Genomic DNA, 20,912 nt, shown 5'->3' on the forward strand with positions numbered 1-20,912 from the left:
TAAACAGCAAGGCATTGCCAACTGAGAGTCTTTTATCTGACCGAAAGTTAAACTTTCAGTTCATGGCTGAGCTGATAACAAGTACCGGAAGCCAGTAGGTGGTTAGGATGGTATTTGAAACTCAGGTTCCCTCTGCTGAATGTGGTTGTGCTGTTTCTTTCCTTAAAAAGTCAGAAAAACCACAGTGAGTAACTGTTTCATGCAAGGGGCTTAAAGCAATAACAACATATAGTTTGAGATTCATGGAGCTGCTTAGATTCATGCAATGGACTTGAGCAAAGCTAGTGCATTTTTTGACACTTTCTTTGTTCTTTTTGACACACTCACAGTCTGCTTTTGAAATTGAGACTGCAATCCTGTGCAGCCTTATTACCCGCAATTAAGCCTCACCGATTTGAGGACTTACTTCTGAGTAAATTGGGATCATACTGCTCCCCAAGTTTCTAAAGCAGATTGCCAACAAACAAGGGGGGGGGCAAATCTAAAGCCCCTTAGATTTATGGAACTAGTTTCATGGTATTTGGGCTCCTATTCATATATACCTTATGCTTTCTCACAACATACCCATCTGCTGTACACTCTATTGGCAAAGTTAAACACAGGTGGGTAATGTATTACCAGCACACAGCATATAAAAGCCAGGCACAGATCTTTCTTAAACATATGCATGGAATATCCTCGGTCAGTGAAACTAACCTTAAGCTGTTTAAGTTATGCAACATAAAGCACAGTTTAGCATCAAATATAAGCAATCACAGAGATTCTGGAGTAAAACAAACATTAGCAATGAAAAGAATAATGCTCCGCTGTGGCTAAATGTCAATATAAATAGCAATGTGCTACAATTAAAGTTGATTTGGCCTTTCCAATAGAAGTCTGATTTTCTGGGATTAATCTCGACCTTTTCAAGTTGCATCAGGCTGAAATAAGTTGTCAGAACAGATGTGAATTTTATTTGCAAAGAACAATTGTAATGTTGTAACCCTTAGAGGGCCAATGTTCTCCAGATTGCCTGGCAGATGAATGCATCAGACATGGACATTTTGATAATTGTAGTCATGGAGCAAAATCCTTCCATGTCAAAAGATGATAATGATTTTAATTTTCATAAAAGAAAGATGTACAGTGGATGTGTTTACCTTGGATGACTGCTTCTGCAGCACTGAGACATTTTCCCTTGTATATCTTTGTAATATGGCTGAGATCTCAACACCCAAGCATTATCATATCTCCATGAATTGTTTTTTTTTGGGGGGGGGTACCCTGGCCCTATTACAAGATCTTTTACCTATTACGTAGTTTTGGAAGTCTAGGGGATTCAATTCATTAGACTCAATTTAGGTAGAATTGGCTGGAAATTATGGCTTTCACTAAAGCTCCCCCACCATACCTTTCACCCCATAATTCAAACACTGTCTCTGTGCAACAATTCACAAAGTAAGAAATTTTTTCTTAATCTAAATAGGCAGAAAACCCTGAATTATATTACAGAATTTAGAAATTTACAGAAGAAGAGAAGTGCTGCCACCACCAGATGCCAAAAATGAGGCTGCAATCTTATGCATATAATTGTAACAGCCCACTGAAACTTATAAACAAGCACAGGATTGAGCTACAATTGTAAGCATACCACTAAAACCAAAAGGACTTACTTCGGCTGAATGGGGCTTAGTCCCAGAGAAATGAGTACAGCGGTACCTCGGGTTAAGAACTTAATTCATTCTGGAAGTCTGTTCTTAACCTCAAACTGTTCTTAACCTGAAGCACCACTTCAGCTAATGGGGCCTCCTGCTGCCGCTGCGCCACCGCTGCACGATTTCTGTTCTCATCCTGAAGCAAAGTTCTTAACCCAAGGTACTATTTCTGGGTTAGCGGAGTCTGTAACCTGAAGCGTATGTAACCTGAAGCGTATGTAACCCGAGCTACCACTGTATACAACTGCAGCCTTCAATGGGGATGCCAAGTTTCATTTCTCCTTATTCCCCCCCCCATCCCATTCTAACATTTGGTTTGTACGATTTTGATAGAGCTGATCTCCATGCAGTACCATTTCCACAGGAAGAAAAAATGCCCCCTTTCTCTGCATAGATCTGAATAATGTGCTGATTACAGTCTCAAGATGCTGGAAACGGGTGGGGAAAAGATTTGCAGGAGAGGGGTAAATTTAAATCAAGTTTGCTTCCTAAGTGGAATCTGCCAGTGTCAGTGCCGGATTTACCTATAAGCTAAACAAGCTATAGCTTAGGGCCCCACTCTCTTGGGGGGGGCCCAAAAAAATTAAAGGGGAAAAAAACCTGGGTGTACATTTCCAAAATATAAGATAAAAAACAAAGAAAATAAAACTTACATACAGTAACAGTGCTTTGTTGTTGTGTAGGCTCCTGTGATGTAAGTAATGGGCTGGGCCCCACTTGCTAGCCTGCTCCCTAAAATATCACTGGTTTGCTCATTTCTGTATCAGTTACTTTGATAAAATACATATTTTGTTATGTGCAAATGGCATTAGGTCCATAAATTACCATATAGCATATATTCAACACAAAAAACAGCTACAATTTGTTGTTGACAAAGAACAACTGGACATATAAAGGGTCCCATTACCTTCAGTAGCTTAGGGCCTCTTCAAACCTAAATCTGGCCCTGGCTAGTGTAGAGGGCCAGAGACACCTTTCTGACACCAGCGTCACTGCAACTTATCTAAGTGGTTCTAGGGAGAAGCTTGGTTATCTGGACGCACCAGTGGAACCAATCCAGCCCTGCCACCAGTGCGTCTGTGCAGCCCAAACTTCACAACTACCCCACCCTAGTCCCCATTCAAGTAAGCTGCAGGGACACCAGTGTTGGGGGGGCAGCTGCTTATGCACCAAACTGACCACTAATGATCCTATGATAAGTATTTGCTGTACGTATGCATGAACACCAGTGGATGGCACTAGTCGCTGTACAAGATGTCAGAGACAAAGCAAGACTACGCAGCTCACTTCCCCTTCCACATTCATCTGGACATGCTACGTGATTGGTCACAGAAAAGAAAAACCGTGTTGCAGGGCCAATCACTGGATCTGGACTATGAGTTGGAGGCAGAAAGCTTTGAACTTTTGCTCTTGCTATAGTTCCAAATGGAACCAACCCCTCACCTCCCATCCATATTGTTTGCAATGGGATTTCTTTCCATTACAAGTTGCAAGTGTGTCTGTACAGGGAGGGGGGAATCTGATTGCAGTCAGGACCATGGAGCAATCCAGTTTGTTGACAATGCCCGCCCACCCCACCCCCTGCACCATGCCAGCTATTGTTTAATGAAAAAGCAACTATGCAAGACCAAACTACATGACAAAACATCACATCTACTTTAGTCCAAAATTGTACCAACTCTGAAATTATATTCAAGATTTTTTATCCAAAGTGGACATCTTGCAACTCAAAGAATTGTAGTTGCAGGTCATTACCTTATTTGCATTTGCTTATTTTTATTTTTTAACTTTAGAGTCTTCCATTTGGATTTTGCATTTAAAAAGAAAGCAAAAGTGGATGTTGTTGCGAGTGTAATTCCCTGTGGAGGTTTATCTAAAAGGAAATAACCTTTCTCAAACATATCCTCCCAGCCAAGCACACAACTCTGATTCTTGAAATGAATTTGTTTATTATTTTGTCTTTCTGGGACCTTAACCTCTATGCCCAGAGAACTCTGGAAACTAGAGTATTTTTGTTGACAAAGACAAGGTAATTGGTCTGAATTGGCTCTCTGGTGAGCTGGACCTTAGACAGACGAGGGGAAAGACAGAGCATCCTTTTTCTTTTTCTTTTATGTATAGCCGTCAGAAGATGTCTCTGAGGCTTCCTATACGTGACTTCACATTCTAATGCGTTTGCACCAACAGATGGTTTAGATACAAATCTGTTAACTTCATTTGGGCAAATGGTCCCATACCAGAAACAAAATCCAGTTTTTAAAAAAACACATTTTGCTTGAAGCTGTAAGTTAACATTTTCAAAGAAGTTGGAAAAAATTTTACTAGTGTCTATTATGTTAATCATCATACCTGTCATCAGATAATAGGCTTCTGTAACAGACGGGGACTCTAAAAGGAAATTTATGCTTTTTAAAAGGGCATTAAAATGTCTTTGTACATTTTGATTTATGTGTCTTACACACACACACACACACACACACACTTTTACATGTTTGCAATTTCCCATCAGTTTTGTTATGATCATTTCTGCTTCAGAATAAGTTAGTATCTGCTCTGTCAAGCATAATGAGGCAGGTTCTTCTTTTGCTGTTGTTGTTGTTATATTAAAAAAAAGTGTCATTGCTGGGAAGGATCTGATCAGTGAATGAAAGCTGGGGAAAAGACTGCTTGGGGAAACCTAATTACTCCTCAGGGAACTTCCAACATCTCTGAGTCCTTTCTTGACAAGGTAGCCTATTGGGTAGCTGCCATGAAAAGCAAAAGTATGGCTTTTATGGGTGTTCAACTGTGTTCTGCAGGAGCTCAAAAACAGCAAGGCCAGAGGATTTACTACATGGGGCCGACTTTTCTATTCTTGCTGATATTACACTACTGTAGCTGTTATAACTCAACAGCCTTCACACACACACACACACACACACACACACACACAGGCTGAATTTGTCATTACGGATGTGATTACAGATGCAATTAAATGCTTTAAAATCAGATAGATTAGAATGGACAATTGAACACATGTGTAACTGCTACTCAATTCTGGTAAGCATTATCGGGAGTCTCACCTCTCTCTCCACCATCAGAGGTGCCTTTGGATTAAAGCGGATTTCAGATGTTCAGGTCTGAAAGGCAACTGCCATAGGGACCTGTCTCCTCACAGACAGAATGGTAGTATTTGCTGATGTCTGTAGTCAAAGCTATGGCAGGAGCATCACCAAGTGAGCAGCTACTCAGACCCTGCCAGAATGTGCCACATATGCACATTTTCCAGGCTAGCCCCAATGACAACTTGTGCTTGCATGATTATGCCTGTTTTCTTTGGGAAATAGGCAAATTGCATTTATTCGTTTTCTAAATGGAACTGTTCCCAGAGCTTTGAGTAGGTTATAGGGTGAAACTGGGTTTTCTCAATGGGCTTAGAACAGGAGCCTCTGAGAAGAAAATGCAGAGCCCTCCATCCCCATGATCACCAGCCTAGTCCCCTGCACCAGCATGCTTGTTTGTATTAAATTCTCCAAAGGGAAAAATGATCATGATGAGGTTGCTATTAGTGACTTTCAAAGTTCATCAGTAGAAAATATAAAGCGGAAAGAACTAACAAAAGCCAGGGCAGTGATTTAGAATTGCATAGTTGGGATTTTAATAGCTACAACTACAGAACTCTAAATGCCAAAAGGAAACAAGCAATGTGTGAATAGAGTAGCAACATTTCCCACTACCTGTACTCAAAATACAGAAGAGATCATTGGTGCTCTGTGGGTGGATATGCCAGGACTTTAAAAATATTTCAAATATGGATGTTAGGTTATTTGGATATCATAGCTGGCTATCAGTTTCCTAGAAGGGGCTGCTATTTTTAAAATCAGATGCCTCCTAGTGGCTTGCTCTGTGTCTGCCTTTGTATCCTAGAATTTAATAACTTAAGAGGCTCTGAAAGCTGACTCTAAATCCTGCTCTGCAACAGATATTCTAGGAGTCCCAAAAACTTACAAGGGAATCGGCATTTTACAAAAAACAACAAAACAGGATGGATTTATTACTGTACCAAGACAAAATGCTTCATCCCACATAACATAGCTTTACTTACTAAGCTAGTACAGGGCTAGAAAACCTCTTGCCCAGATGTGGGGAACGTTTAGCCCTCCATATGCTGCTGAACTACAACTCTAGCAAGCATCAGTTAGCAAGCATGGCCAATAGCCAGGGATGGTCCCATTGAAATCAGTGCAGCTTACTTCTGAGTAGATATGCACTGGATTGCAGTGTGGGAGTTGGAAGATCAAAATGGCACTAGCATGTGTGTGCCTGATGTTGCACAACTGATATTTGCTGCCCTTTATTTTCAACCCTATCTAATGCCAGGAGGTGAATCACTTCACCCTGCCTAATGGCATTACAACCTTGATATCAACTCTTCAGTTATGCAGGTGTATGGAAACTTTTTTGTTTGATGGAACCGATGCTAGACAAAACTTGGTTGGAAAAAACTAAAGCATCTGGTGGGAAATTGAATAGATATGCACCAGGGCAGTTTCCTATTGCTGTACATTATTATTACAATCAATATCACTTATGTTCAGTCATGTGGATTGTCTTCATATTAGTTATGCTTCATTTTGTATTATGAAAAAGGATATATTTGAAAACTGATCAACATAAATTATGCAGCTCCTAAGTAATTTCTGACTGTGTTTCATATGGTGAATTACTAGTCTAGAGTTATCTTGATTTCAATGTACTTAATTTGTGTTACATTAAAACTGGAGAGGGTGTTACATTTATTCCATTAAGAGTAACTATGTTGGGTCAAGCAAGCAAGGGTCAACTCTGTCACTGATCTGGCTTATAGGACAGAAACCACACCCCACAATTATATATGAGAAGTCACTTCAAAGTTAGAATCCTCTCAATACTAATGGATGTTTGATTTCAGAAGTTTGCTTTCTTAGGAAAAACCAGGAACTTGATCTCAATAAGGAAACAGATCAAGTCTGTGCCTTGGAAGACAATCAAGTGAAAGATAGAATTCAGCTTTTATAACAGCCATGTCTACTCAGAAGTAAGTTCTATCGAATTCATTGTGCCTTATTCCCAGGGTAAGTAGATTTTGAATCAGAGGTAGCAGGTGTGCTGGCTTATTGCCACGACACTTTCTTCTATTCTGCCTGAACTATGTTCTTATTTAGTTCATGAGTATTTAAGCCTATAGGCATGAAGCTAAAATCAAATCTGTTCTAACGCAGTAGAGCTCAGGGTTATGTTTGGGAAATGGAAGTTTTCCACTCTCACCCTGTACCCTTCTTATGAAACATAACCCATAGGCTTCTCATACAAATCCTTCCATTAGGTAGAGTGATTCAGGTGCCTCAGGCAGCAGCTGCTGAGGGATGACAAGATCCTGGAGTACAGAGCTGTGTGTGCCATGTGGTCTGGGCTTGTGCCCTCTAAGCTTGCCTGTTGCCCACAGGTGCTGTGGCAGCACCAATCTGATCAGCTTCCATACATGGAACGGGAAAGTAGCACTATCTTCTGCTTTGCCTCAGGTGGCAAAATAACTTAAGCTGTCCCTGCATATAAAATCTAAAAAAATGTTATGATTGTGTACCTGCCTGCCCCAATATTGCTCTAGCCCAGCAGTTTTGTATACAAAACCACTATACTTGGTTTCACTGAGCAATGGCATGCATATCTCCACAGACCAAATAAGAGATATTGAGATATCCACCCTGGGTATCACATTGCAGCCCTGGTGGGAATAACAGCTTATATGGTTGTTTGACATATATATCTGTGTGTTCCAAAGAATGTATAAAGCAGCCATACAGTGGTGTGTATCAAAGACATTACAAACTTTAGGTCTGGTCCAGAAACATATAAATGAACCTAAGTCCTGATCAGTGGGATCATTAAGTATTTAAAGCCCATGGAACACAAGAAACTATCTTTTTTCAGCTCACTGTTTTTTACACTTGGATTCATAGAGCTGGAATTAGTCCAACCCTTTGCCAATGTAAGAAACCTACAGCAACTACAGCATCCTGATAGGCAGTCATCCAGCTGCTGTTCCTAAAAACAGCTAATAAAGAAGAATCCATTACTTTCCGAGGCAACCTATTCGACTGTCAAACAGCTTATACCATCCAAGGGTTCTTCCTAATCTTTAGTCTAAAGAATTTTTATTTTTATTAGAATCCATTGGTTTGGGTGCAGAGCAACAGAAAACAAATTTGCTCCATCCGTTCAGTTATTCTATAAAATGCTCACCTGAATTTACATATATACAACCCTACATTTCTAAGCTGTGGTTGAAAGCAACTCTGTACTGGTAAGTAAGAACATCATTTCGACAGCAAACAAGAGTGGAAACCACTTTAGACTCTTGGAGTAAAGTCACTTTACTTTGGGATAAGAGCTGCTAGTATGTACAATGTCCACACACACTAATGGTGCTTTCACATGGTCAATGTAGTCACAGCAGAAGCATAAGGAGAAGTCTTCTGGATCAAAACAAGAGGGCACCTGCGTTAGCATCATGCTTCCCACTATACCAGACTTTTGGGAAGTCAACAGTGAAGGCAATGACTGGCCACAGTAACTGGTATTCAGAGGTACACAACTTCTGAATATGGAGAGTCCATTGAGTTAGCATGGCTAAAGGCCACTGAAAAGCCTATTCACTAATGTCCTAGCACACACTGCTTCCACGTCAGGCCTACCTGCATTCAGTATGGAAGTCCAAAGGCGTTTCTAAGTGTATTCAGGTGATCACACTTAGAATCCTTCCAGCAATCAGAAACCCTTTGTTGTCAGGGTACCTGACCACAGAGAAGATGCTATGCATTAGCATTCAAACATATATAGGCATATTCAGCTTCTCATGCTGTGAACAGGAAGACTTGAAGCGGAGCCAGTGCATGCTGGGACACTGGGTACAATGCTTCTTTTCATGAAGCCTCTCTCAACTTTATGCCCACATGCATTTGCCCCAAAAGGATGGATAGGACTACTGTGTTGCAATGGAAGGGGAAATGCTTCCTTGGAAATGTGGCTCAGTTTCAGAGCACTAAATGATGAGAAGCCCTTTCTGTTTTGAAATCTGGTAACCTATGGCTCTCTGTGTGCTTGGAAACCTCAGCAACTGTATTAGTAAAACGGCCATGCAGCAGTAGAAGGAAAATAGGTTGCTCTGGCTTCATGCCACTACATTACCATCTGAGTAAATGGTAGCTAGCCATGTGTTCTGTCAAATACACAAGGCATGAAATTGGTCTAAGATTAGCCCTATGTGCCATTAATCCCGGAGTAGTTCTGGCCTTACAACAGCATACGATGAAGGAGACTTCTGATTGGTTGGAGAATATTCTGTATCAGGAGCACATCATTCCTTGGTTGTTTATTATAAGACTGAAAAGAAGCCACATGCCCATCTTGCTTTATGTTTTCCCTTTGCCAGCGGGGAGGGAATCAGTTAAATAGAATAAGCAAGCAGCTCACAAAAGGTAAACACCAAGAAGAGAAGATAACCAGATGGGATACTGTCAAGGTAGGTTGCATTTTTCTCTCAATTTAATGATAAACTCTTACAATTGATAAAATCTTCAAGCCAGCCTATGTTTGGTACAGAAAATAATTTGTGCAAGGGAAGCATCTGTTCATTATCATTCAAGGGTTTAATTGTATGTTTCTTATAACCTAGAGGTGTTTATATACTAACCACATGCATTTCCGTATGTCCAACATCTAAGAGAGAACAGGTTTTGTTTTGTTTTTTTGTCTCACAAAGAAAGGTAGCTTCAAATTAGGAAAGAGACAATATACAAGGAATGGAAGCTTGTGAAAACTCAAATGATTGTTCAACGAATTCTACAACACCAAAAACCTATGAATGGTTTCTAGGGATGGAAGGGTCAGTTTATTCTGGTCCACATCAATTTCACATGTACTTATTCATAAGTCCATTTCTTTTTTCCATTTGAATTTTTAATATATATATTTGGGAATTCATATGTAAATTTGTATTTAATATGTACTTAAATACCCATTTTATCACAAAATATGTACTTAAATATACCATTTTATCTCAATGTGAATGCTTTAAAAACTTATTTTATCCTAAATACAAAATTTTAAAACGCTTTTTGGTACTTTCTTGAGTCAAGAACTATATCACAAAATTGGGGAAGTGTGAAAACTGAAGGCTAATTATGTTCTGATCTGTAAATTTGTCTGGAAAATTTGAATTAGATCAGGTCACTTAAAAATGTGGACCATTCTTCTCTAGCCCTAGAGGTATCAAGTCTAAGTCGGTAGTGGGCAACTTTGGGCCCATGGGCCAAAGCAGGCCAGCCAAGCCTTTGTGGTTGGCCAACAGGCTGCCTGGGTGAACCAAATCCACCTTTCCTATGCTTGACCATCATATGACTTCAGGTGTGCACAAGACGAGAAAGTTCATAAGAGGAATTCAAACTGTGGCTGCAAAGGAAGAATCAGGAACGCACCCCAAGAGACAGAAAAAGGCTTCAAATTCAAAAATTACCCAGTTCAAGCTGCATATGTTTCAACCACCCGACATCTAACTTTCCCCCACTGCTCTTGTGCTGATGTAGATGGTGGGGGAAAGGCATTGGCAGCTTTCTGCCCCATGCCAAAGCCCCTCTACTACCCACCACTTGACAGGGTTCTGAACCAGCTGCTCCTCCTGTGCTGGAAACTTTAGGGAGAAAAGTACTGAACTCAAGGGCAACTGACACAATAAATGTCAGATGCAGTTTTGAAGTTACAAGATTTATTGCTGAGGTCTCAGTCCCATTTCCAGAGTTATTTCTTTTTGTTTATGGCTTGTACTCATATATTTACAGTGTAGTATTGATGGAATGTATTCAGTAATATTCTCCACTCCAGGTGCAATAAAAAATGACCTCAAAGAATGTGCTGTGGGGCATTTATCTATACTTTCATTGCAGCTTCCTGTATAGAATTAAGTGAAATTTTAAGCCTGACTTGCTTTAATACCTTTAAGGGGCCCCAAATGAGTTCTTGTCCAAGGGCTCCGAAACTCTAGGGCCACCATTGCCTGCTTAGATGTTTAATCGCTGAAGGACATGGTAATGAACATAGGACAGAGCTGTAGAACCTTCAGCACTATTCAAAGATGGTAGTGCCTTGCACAGCATATCTTGGTAAGACAATACATGTAACACTAGCATATGCCTATGGAATTTTGGACAGAATGCATATCAATGATACCTATTTCCCCAAATGAAGTTGTTAAGTATAATTGTTTAATTTCACACAGAAATGGAGAAAATTCCACTGGTGTTCTCTGCTAGCATTCACTTGAGTGTTTAACCTTAGAACATGTGACTAAGGTTTTTAATCACAAATTCACCATTCTGAAGGTAGTTGCCTTTGCCTTTTGTTCCTAGGCACCGTGAGAGAAAGAGTTGGTAAGATGCCTCTCCAGGAACTGCATAGCCTTAGGCTGGATGCAGGCTATGCAAACTATGGGAGAGACAGAACATTTATTTCAGCTCTGATCATAATTACGTTATATATTTAAGAAAAAGAATCTATGCTTCCATATGCATATGATTTATACAACTTTCTGGATGTATCATTGATGTTTTTGTGCCTGTTTTTGAAGAAGTTCTGGTTTGAAGAATAATTATGGGTCTGGACAATTTTTATTCCAAAAGGATTCAGTTTTTATGCATCCAATTGCTTCATGCTGAACAATATTAATATCCGCAATAGTTGTTTTAGCTCATATTGAATCCAATAATGTCAGGTGACCCAGGCCTTTATAGTCATGGCTTTACAGGACAGACAAGACTAGATACAACTAATGAAATTAATCACCAGGGGAACCATTTTTAAATATCCATCAACCCTCCCACTAACACACTTTTTTTAGATGAAAGGATGCAAAATAATAATAATAATGAGATCCTCCAAGGACAGGCCCAGTCCTCATGGGTTGCCTTGTAGATATAGGGGAAGGACCATGGCTATGCTTGCCCCTCTATCATGTATACTGGATTCTGAGCAATGTGAACAATAAGAATGATACATGATGAGTAAATATAAGCATGATCTACTTTAGTTCAATCACTATCAGTATTAGAAACATAGAAAAGTGAAGTGCCCCAGTATAGAATTCAAAAAGATGACATCAGAATTTACTGTAAGTGGATACATATTCTAATAGTTTGATTCACAACTATAGCCTATAAGCAAAAATACACAAAATATATTAGCAGCAGCGATTCATGAATGTAAATGTGGTGCTAATCAGGAAAAAGAGACTAAGGAGTTACAGTACATAAATCCCCCAAAGCCCTCAGCCTAATTAGTGAAGATAAACTGGTTGACAGATTGCACAGCTCGAAAAACATACAGCAAAGAAGGTTATAATATTTATTATTGTGGTATAAAGAGACTGATTAGACAGCTCTCACCCCCCCATACATATAGATCTAATCGCTAGCTTCCACAAAGGATAACAACTTGCTCTGTCTGCTTGGTTTGATAAATTAATCCAGATCAGGTCCAAATAAAGGGATTTGCATTCTTTAGAGAATAATGAACTTCATGCTAGTAGAGAAGCATCCTCACCAAATGTGTTAATTGCATCGCTGCTAACTAGAACAAAATACACCATTGCAGAACTGAGGGCAACTTCTCAGATTATACAAACACATCCATATGTAGGGAAATGTGCCAATCCAAAGTGTTGGGGAAGTGTTGGGAGTTTAGCGTCCCTGGTATGATGCGAATATAATAATAATAATAAGAAGAAGAATAATAAGAATAATAATAATTTATTATTTATACCCCGTCCACATTGGAAACTCTGGGTGGTTTCCAACCGAATATTAAAAACACAATACAGCGTCAAACATTAAAAGCTTCCCTAAACAGGGTCGCCTTCAGATGTCTTTTAAAAGTAAAATAGTTGCTTATTGCCTTGACATCTGCTGGGAGGGCATTCCACAAGGCAGGTGCCACTACCAAGAAGGCCCTCTGCCTGGTACCCTGTAACTTCACTTCTCGCAGCGAGGGAACCGCCAGAAGGCCCTCAGCGCTGGACCTCAGTGTCCGGACTGAACGATATAAGCTCATAGATCACCACTCAGGCACAACCACACATTTATCAAGGTGGGTGCCTAGACTTGCACAGGGTTCCTGCAACTTGGACATTCATATGTAAGGAAACTGTAATACCTGAAGAAGCCTATGATTGTCCAAACACTATTCAAACTAGAGATGGATGAGCTTTCCCCCACTCAATTCAGATTCTGAAAGCCTCTGAGGCTTGGAAACATCCTCCCCACCTGTCCCCCTTAATCGCCAAAGCATTCTCGTTGCCAGCCTGCCCCTTTCTATCTAAACCAGTGATTCCTAACCTTTTTTTAGCCATTTCCCACCTAAGCATCTCTAAAGTCCTGATGCATTCCTCCCTGTGACATATAATTCTTATTATTCAAAAAATAAACTCCTATTCACATGGAGGAAGCCCAAAACTCTGCTTCGAAAAATGGCGACCGCTCCAACTGAGGAGCTACAGAGTGGTCGCATTCAGGGGGAAATTCCACAACTGTTGACTGAGGGCTCCCGGAGCACTACTCCCTCCTAAATGTGCCAAGTGTATTTTCTGCTTAGATAACCTTTTCTGTTTAGATAACCCCTTCATTATTACCAGCTGACCGCTCTGTACATTGTGATTTTAATTTTAAAAACATGTATGTCACAATATATATTTATATACTGTATATGAGCATAAAGCTGGACCATAAAGAAGGCTGACTGCCGAAGAATTGATGCTTTTGAATTATGGTGCTGGAGGAGACTTTTGAGAGTCCCATGGACTGCAAGAAGATCAAACCTATCCATTCTGAAGGAAATCAGCCCTGAGTGCTCACTGGAAGGACAGATCCTGAAGCTGAGGCCACCTCATGAGAAGAGAAGACTCCATGGAAAAGACCCTGATGTTGGGAAAGATTGAGGGCACAAAGAGAAGGGGACGACAGAGGACAAGATGGACAGTGTTCTCGAAGCTATGAACATGAGTTTGACCAAACTGCGGGAGGCAGTGGAAGGAGTGCCTGGCGTGCTCCATGGGGTCACGAAGAGTGGGACACGACTAAATGACTAAACAACAACTGTATAAGGAACCATAAGGAAATGCAAAAAAAATATAAATCACTGTTAATAACTCATTCTCAAATTGCCCCCTTAAAAATCAAATTGCCCCCTGTGTGTGGGGTGCCCCACATTGGGAACCACCGCTCTAAACTCTCTCCTCCTCTTCCCTGTAAGGTTTTTCTTGTTCCAGGCAGCTGTGGCAGGAGCACTCATGGTAGGCTCAGGAAAAGAGAAGGAGGAATGTTTTCTTCTCTTTGGCCCACCTGCTGTTATGGACCACTGTTGTGTTAATGTTCCTGGGCCTGGTGATCAAAATTAGAAATGAGCTCTTTTTTGAAGCATGTTTTTTTTTTTTTAACCCCCAAAGTTCATTTCAAAGTTTGGGTCAGAAGAACTTTACTAGCACTCCTCATCAATACCAGTTATGTGAGCATTTAGTAAATGTTTGTCCCTAGCATAGATATTGGTAACAAGCAGTAACAGTAAAGGATAACCGAAATGATTGGAGTAATTCCCCTGTGATGAAAGGTAAGGAGTATGGGAAAGGGGGAAAGTGATAGAGGTGCATAAAATTGTGCACAGTGTGAAAAAAGTAGATAAGAAAAAGTTGTTCTCCCGCTTGGGTAATACTAGGACTCAGAGCCATCCTATGAAGCTGAATGCTGGAAGTTCTGAGGGAGGCAAAGGACCACTTCATGGGGGATAAGGTTGTCATTGGCTACTGGCTATTCAACCTTGCTGGAAGTTGGGGAAGTGCTGCTCTACTCAAATTCTGCTTGTCAGCTTCCCATAGGTATCTTGCTGGCCACTGTGAGACTAGGATGCTGGACTAGACAGACCATTGACCTGATCCTTCTGACTCTTGGGTTATTCTCTTCATGCAAAACCTTATTGCTGGGCCATGCTATACCAGAGCCAGAGACATGCCCAGCAAATATGGGGCTTGCATGGCATGAATTTGGGCAGCCACAAGAAATCTTTAGACATTACTGCTTCCAGAAAAAGTACTGCCACAGAGAAGAATTGTTCACTGGCACTAACATGGAGAGAACGAAGCAATTAGAAGCAATGAAGTTCTAAAAACTGGCACAGTAAGAATATTTTATGCAGTAGAACCATTTCTCATCATGAATGTTCAGGAGTAGTTTGACACAAAAGGATATTACTGCCTCCACGCCCATCATTAAGGAAACTCTGCAATAATTCAGCATTGTGAACAGCGAGGAGACTGTTGCCAAGCAGGGTGTGGTAGGAGATGAAGGATAAAATGGATGGCAACCGGAGTCATTATAGGACCGATCTGGAAAGAGACCACCCATGAAGAATAGGTGATAGCTCTTTTATGTAGCAGCAAATTATGTGATGTGCTGTAGCTGGTGCAACTGCCAAGAACTTCATTCTGCAGGTGGAGTATGTTGTAGGAGAGCCTGGAGGTTTTCCAGAAAGCAAAAATGCCTTGTGAACGTGTTTCTGCACCTCAGGTGCTTCTAGTGGAAAAGTGCCTCAAATTCTGCTAAATATAGATTATTCTAGGGTATAAAACATGCTTGAACCAAAACCATAGCCATTAACAGCTGCCAAAAGTGGGATCTGGTAATTGTTTAAGGACTAAAAGAGCTTTCTTTCACCTCCAAACTATAGTACAGACATCATTAGTATTAAAAACAATAACTGCTACTTTATGGGAGTGGTCAAGTACTGAATGATGCTAGAGAGCTTCAAAAACGTAAGAGCTGTGTATGCAACCATAGGGAAAGGACCAAGCTTGCTACATGGTTGCATTCTTAGAATACAGGATGTGTAGTAAGAAAACATCTAAAAGTAGCACTCAAACAAGACTTTGGTCATTAGACTTTACTATGTCCTCAGAGACATCTCAATCTAACACGAACCCTCTCATGGATAAAGAGATATTTGCTAAGCAATGATTGCCCCTCAAATATTTTTGAGGGTGTTCATTTTGTTAGTTTTGCTTTTAGAAAGTCGACATAATGTAATTGGCCAGGTGCCATATGCCTTGGCTTTTGTTTTGTGTTTTATATATTTCCTAGAAGCAAACAAGAAATTATCCATACTGAAGGCAAGATGCTAGAGCTAGATAGACCCAGCAGATGCACTGCTCTCATAAAAGCTGCACTAAATTTTGATAATTATATCTGATTTCAACTAATAATACTCTAACATGCAGAGCCTATTTATGAAAACTGAATTTCAATATTTATAGAATGTTTCATACTTTCAAAAAATAGGCAATATGGGAATTATTCTTGGAAAGATGCCTTTGTCTAATCTGCAATATCACCTTCTGGTCTCCTTCTACTCCCCAAAACCATCTGTTTCACTGATAGAGAGGATATATGAGAGAAGTACATCTGGTTATATATATATATACTTGAAACATCAGAGAAGATAAAAGTCAAATGTTACATCTGTATAATATATTATACAAAATTATCCTTAGAATATATTTACTATTACTCAGCCTTCAATATTAATTTGACCTCATTTTATGGCAACATTTCCAGCCTCTCTTGGGTCAAGATTTAGTGTTCTTAAATATGACTGTTCATCACGCATACTGGTTTTTGTCTGGTGAAAAAAAACATGCTTATAGGTCCTTATGTACAGAGCTGAGTATGGATGCAGAGGGCAAATGTACGTACTTCAGGCAGCACAATGTGTGGAATGGGGAGAGTGAGAAAATGAAAGCAGAAATTGGTGTCTGAATGGTGCAGCAAGTCTTTTTAATGTGTTGGCCCTATAGGAAGGCAGAAGGAGGAGGAGAGGACAATCAGATGCCTAGGGGAAGTCTATTCTCCACAGTTTTGTTCCTCATTAACTGGATTTTCAAAGGCACACTGTCTCCAACAGTGGTGGCAGAACATACCTATCATGGCTACTGGCCAGAGTTAGCCTTATTATCCATGGAGTTACCGTATCTTCTTTAAAAGGTGACTTATACTGCCTCAGTTTGCACATAGCACTAAGCCAAACCCATGGCTAACTATAAATGAGTGAAAGCAACCAAGAACAAAATAAACCACAAGCTTGGGCTCGGGTGTAGCACTAAGCCAAACCATGGCTTAGCTCCAGGCAGCATGGCAGCAAGGCCAGGGGAGGAGTCAAGCAGCTGTGGTTTTTGCTCTGAGCACTTCCACGCTTGCTTGTTCATGCTTAGCCATGGTTTGACTTGCATGTGAACAGAGCCCCTGAGCCGGAACTGGGGTCTAGCTCAGTATTGTGTAAATTGAGTGGCTGTGGCTCTCTTCAGAAAGGGGTCTTTCCTGGCCCTACCTGAAAATGTTGGGGGTTCAACCCTGGAAAATTAGAATGTAAAGCAAGTGCTCTACCACTCACCTATGGCATCTATAACTACTTAAAGCATGGAATCAAAGTTTTGTTTGGTAAATTGCAGTAAAGATATGGAGTCCAGCCATCTCTAGTTGCAGTCTACCTCTTCAGTTTCCCTGGTTCCAAGTCCAAAAATATCAAAAAGTAAGCCACAAAGCTTACTCCTTTCTGATATCCTAATATTCCTTTCTGAGCAAAAATTATCACTGGAATTTATCTAAATTATCTGGTTTTTCAACCTGGCAAATAATCCATCTTGTGGCTATAACATCTAACACAGTTTGCTGCGCTGCACAAATTTCTGGGCTTGTATGGTTTGGGGGACTTATCGAGGGCAGCTGGATGCAGTGTAAAGAATGCCCAAATAATAATTATGTCCTACAGGTTGGGGGGGTGTTATTATTATTTTCATTTATGAATTTCTTCCTAAGAAGCATCTTGAAGTGATTTCACAATACTATAAAACGGTTAAAACAACTGCAGGCATACCACCACCACGCCAAGCAACAGAAATTATGAGGTATCTATTTAAAAAAAAAAAAAAACTCCACTCAGAAGGCTTGGTGAAAGAGGACAGTCTTCATTAGATGCCAAAATGACAACAAAGATGGCACCAGCTTGATATTTAACGTGTTGTTTAGTTGTTTAGTCGTGTCCGACTCTTCGTGACCCCATGGACCAGAGAACGCCAGGCACTCCTGTCCTCCACTGCCTCCCGCAGTTTGGTCAGACTCATGCTGGTAACCTCGAAAACACTATCCAACCATCTCGTCCTCTGTCGCCCCCTTCTCCTTGTGCCCTCCATCTTTCCCAACATCAGGGTCTTCTCCAGGGAGTCTTCTCTTCTCATGAGGTGGCCAAAGTACTGGAGCCTCAGCTTCGTGAGTCCCAAAGGGATTACTTGCCACATGGAGGCCTTAAGCAGTTCTCTTCCATGCCGAACTGCACAACATGGGCCAGTTTTGGCATTTCTTGATTTAAGTTTAGAGACTCTTAACAACAGCAGAATGTGGAGGTTTAATTGTCTCATTGCACAGAGAAATCTTCTGGAAACTCTGAAAACTAGGGTTCAAATCAAATCAAAGTGGACAATTCTCTAGAACCACCTGCCATTTTCATAGTATTCCAGCTCATTTGCTCTCCCAGTTTCTTGAGTATTATCCCGTTAAGTAAAAGAAGATAATGCCTGCTGTTTTCAGATAGCTGTTACTTCTCTTGAACGTTTCATATCATATTGGGTTCTTTCCCCACCCCCTTCCAATTCAAGCCACACTTCTTCTCAGAAATTATCAGAGGATTGGCCCTTGTTTCATCTTGCTCAGCATCTATTAATAGAACTTCTTTTGATCATTAAGAAAAAGAGCATTTTATGCCCTTTTTATTGCCTCATAATATTGATGAATTCGACCCACATTGTGATTCATCGCTTCAGTTGGTTTGATGTACTATAAGATGCTTTTAACAGGCCTGTTGACTAGAAGGTGCCTTGGGTTTTTTTGTTTTATTTTTATATTCTTTATTAAAAATAAAAATAATTATAAGACAGAAGAAGACAGAAAAGAATATAAAGATCCCCCCCTAACAATAGAGATTCCTTGGTTTTTGAAGCTTTTAAAGCTTTCCTGCGGACAGTCTCTGGCTGAGAAAGATAAGAAGTAGTTGTCCCAAATATGTAATTGTCTCTCTAATATTAAGGACCTCTCTTTCCACCTTAATTTCCAGACAGGCTCTTTTTTCACAGCCTGCCTTAACTCTCCTTGGCCTCCCTCCCTCCCAAATATCAAGACTGCTGGTAGCTGCACAGATCACAAGTTATAGAGATCTTTATTTGTTAATCTGCCAATTTATAGCACTCTAGTCTGCAGGATTGGGACAGGTCACAACAACACATTAAAATATAACAAACTGAATGCTCTTAAATGTCAAACAGGACAGAAATCTAAACTACAGTTCTCCAATAACACTTGAATCCTGTCTACTCAACAATGTTTCTGGCTTGTGGTCAGGTTGAGCTGATTTGTCACCTGAGAAACACATTCTAAAAGAGTAGCCATGTTTAGTTTCTTAAAGAAGAAAAAGGTACCCATTGATACCATGAAGATAAAGAAATGCATTGTGGGGTGAGCTTTCAGACACAAAGACAAAAATAGCCACAATCAAAATTTACCCTCTGAATACAATTTCTTCTTTACAAAATTAGAAGGCCATGAGATTATGTTACATACATTTCTGTGTTAGGTTAGTGAGATAGTGCATGGTGTAAGTAAAGGTAAAGGGACCCTGAGCATTAGGTCCAGTCGTGACCGACTCTGGGGTTGCAGCGTTCATCTCACTTTATTGGCCAAGGGAGCCGGCGTACAGCTTCCAGGTCATGTGGCCAGCATGACTAAGCCGCTTCTGGCGAACCAGAGCAGCACATGGAAATGCCGTTTACCTTCCCGCCGGAGAGGTACCTATTTATCTACTTGCACTGCTTTCGAACTGCTAGGTTGGCAGGAGCAGGGACCAAGCAACAGGAGCTCACCCCGTTGTGGGGATTTGAACCGCCAACCTTCTGATCAGCAAGTCTTAGGCTCTGTGGTTTAACCCACAGCGCCACCCATGTCCCCAGTGCATGGTGTAGATTAGGGCAAAACAAGGCAACGGTTTGAGGATTCAATAGCACCCTAGACACATCCATACAGGACGCAGGCGAGAAGTCCCGTAAGAAAAAAAAGGACAAGAGTTGTTTCAGCAGCAGTCAACCTCAGACAGAGGTAGCTGTAACTGTAGCTAGCTGTAACTTAGCTAGCTAGTTATGCCTTTAGTGACAGCAGCTTCCTCAACCTGTTTTAGTAATTGGCTCAGAAAGACACGGAGAGACTGTGGTTTTTACTGGTGTTCTGCGCTAGCAGCCTTGCACCCAACCTTGCTTGAAGATTCTAAGAAACCAAGAAATCAGTGCAGTTTTGAAATCAGCAGTGAAAATCGGTGCATATTTGAAAGATTCAGTTCTCCATTTTGATTCAGAATGGCATTCACTGTTATGAACTGGCAGGATGGCAGGGAGGAGGAAGAGGATCCCGGCAAAGGGTGTCCCGGGACTGGGACACATCGGGGCGAGGAGATGGGGAGGAAATACTGACAGGGTGATGGAGGATGGCATGGGGATGGAGGTCAGGGCACAGGAACCAGAGCAGCAGGACCCATCACCAGAGGACATGGCAGACTCCAAGGCATAGGGAGCAGCAGGAGAGGCACTCTAGGAGGCTGAGACAAACAGGGGCCCACAACCCAGCTCTCTAGCTGGCCAGGTGGGGCTCATTAGCTCTGTGATTCCTCAGCTGGAGTAGGCTAGGAACAGGTGAGGGTCACATGTCTCATCAAGTGCAGGTGCTGCAATCAGCATGCAGAGTACAGAAGGGGCACAGAGCTGAGGTGCTGTATCTGCTCAACTGCCTATGTTGATGAACCTTGACTCAGATGCCCCTGCACCTCTATGGGACTGTTCTTTGGGTTTGACTCTGGACTGTATCTTGACTGGGAGACTTCAGACTTGGCTACTTGGATTGACCCTGGACTGCATTTCCTGGCCTTTGCTTGTGTGGATTGATACTCAGACTTTGAACTTTGGACTTGCTGCCAGGTAGGCCAGGGGTTCAGGACATCCACTTACTTCCAAACATAGATGAAGAACTTCTCCTTGGTCTTCAGAAACATCATGTAAAATTTGGTTCTGATATCTTA

Source organism: Podarcis erhardii, assembly GCF_964252035.2.
Source record: "Podarcis erhardii genome assembly, chromosome: 8".
Classification (NCBI taxonomy): Eukaryota; Metazoa; Chordata; class Lepidosauria; order Squamata; family Lacertidae; genus Podarcis; species Podarcis erhardii.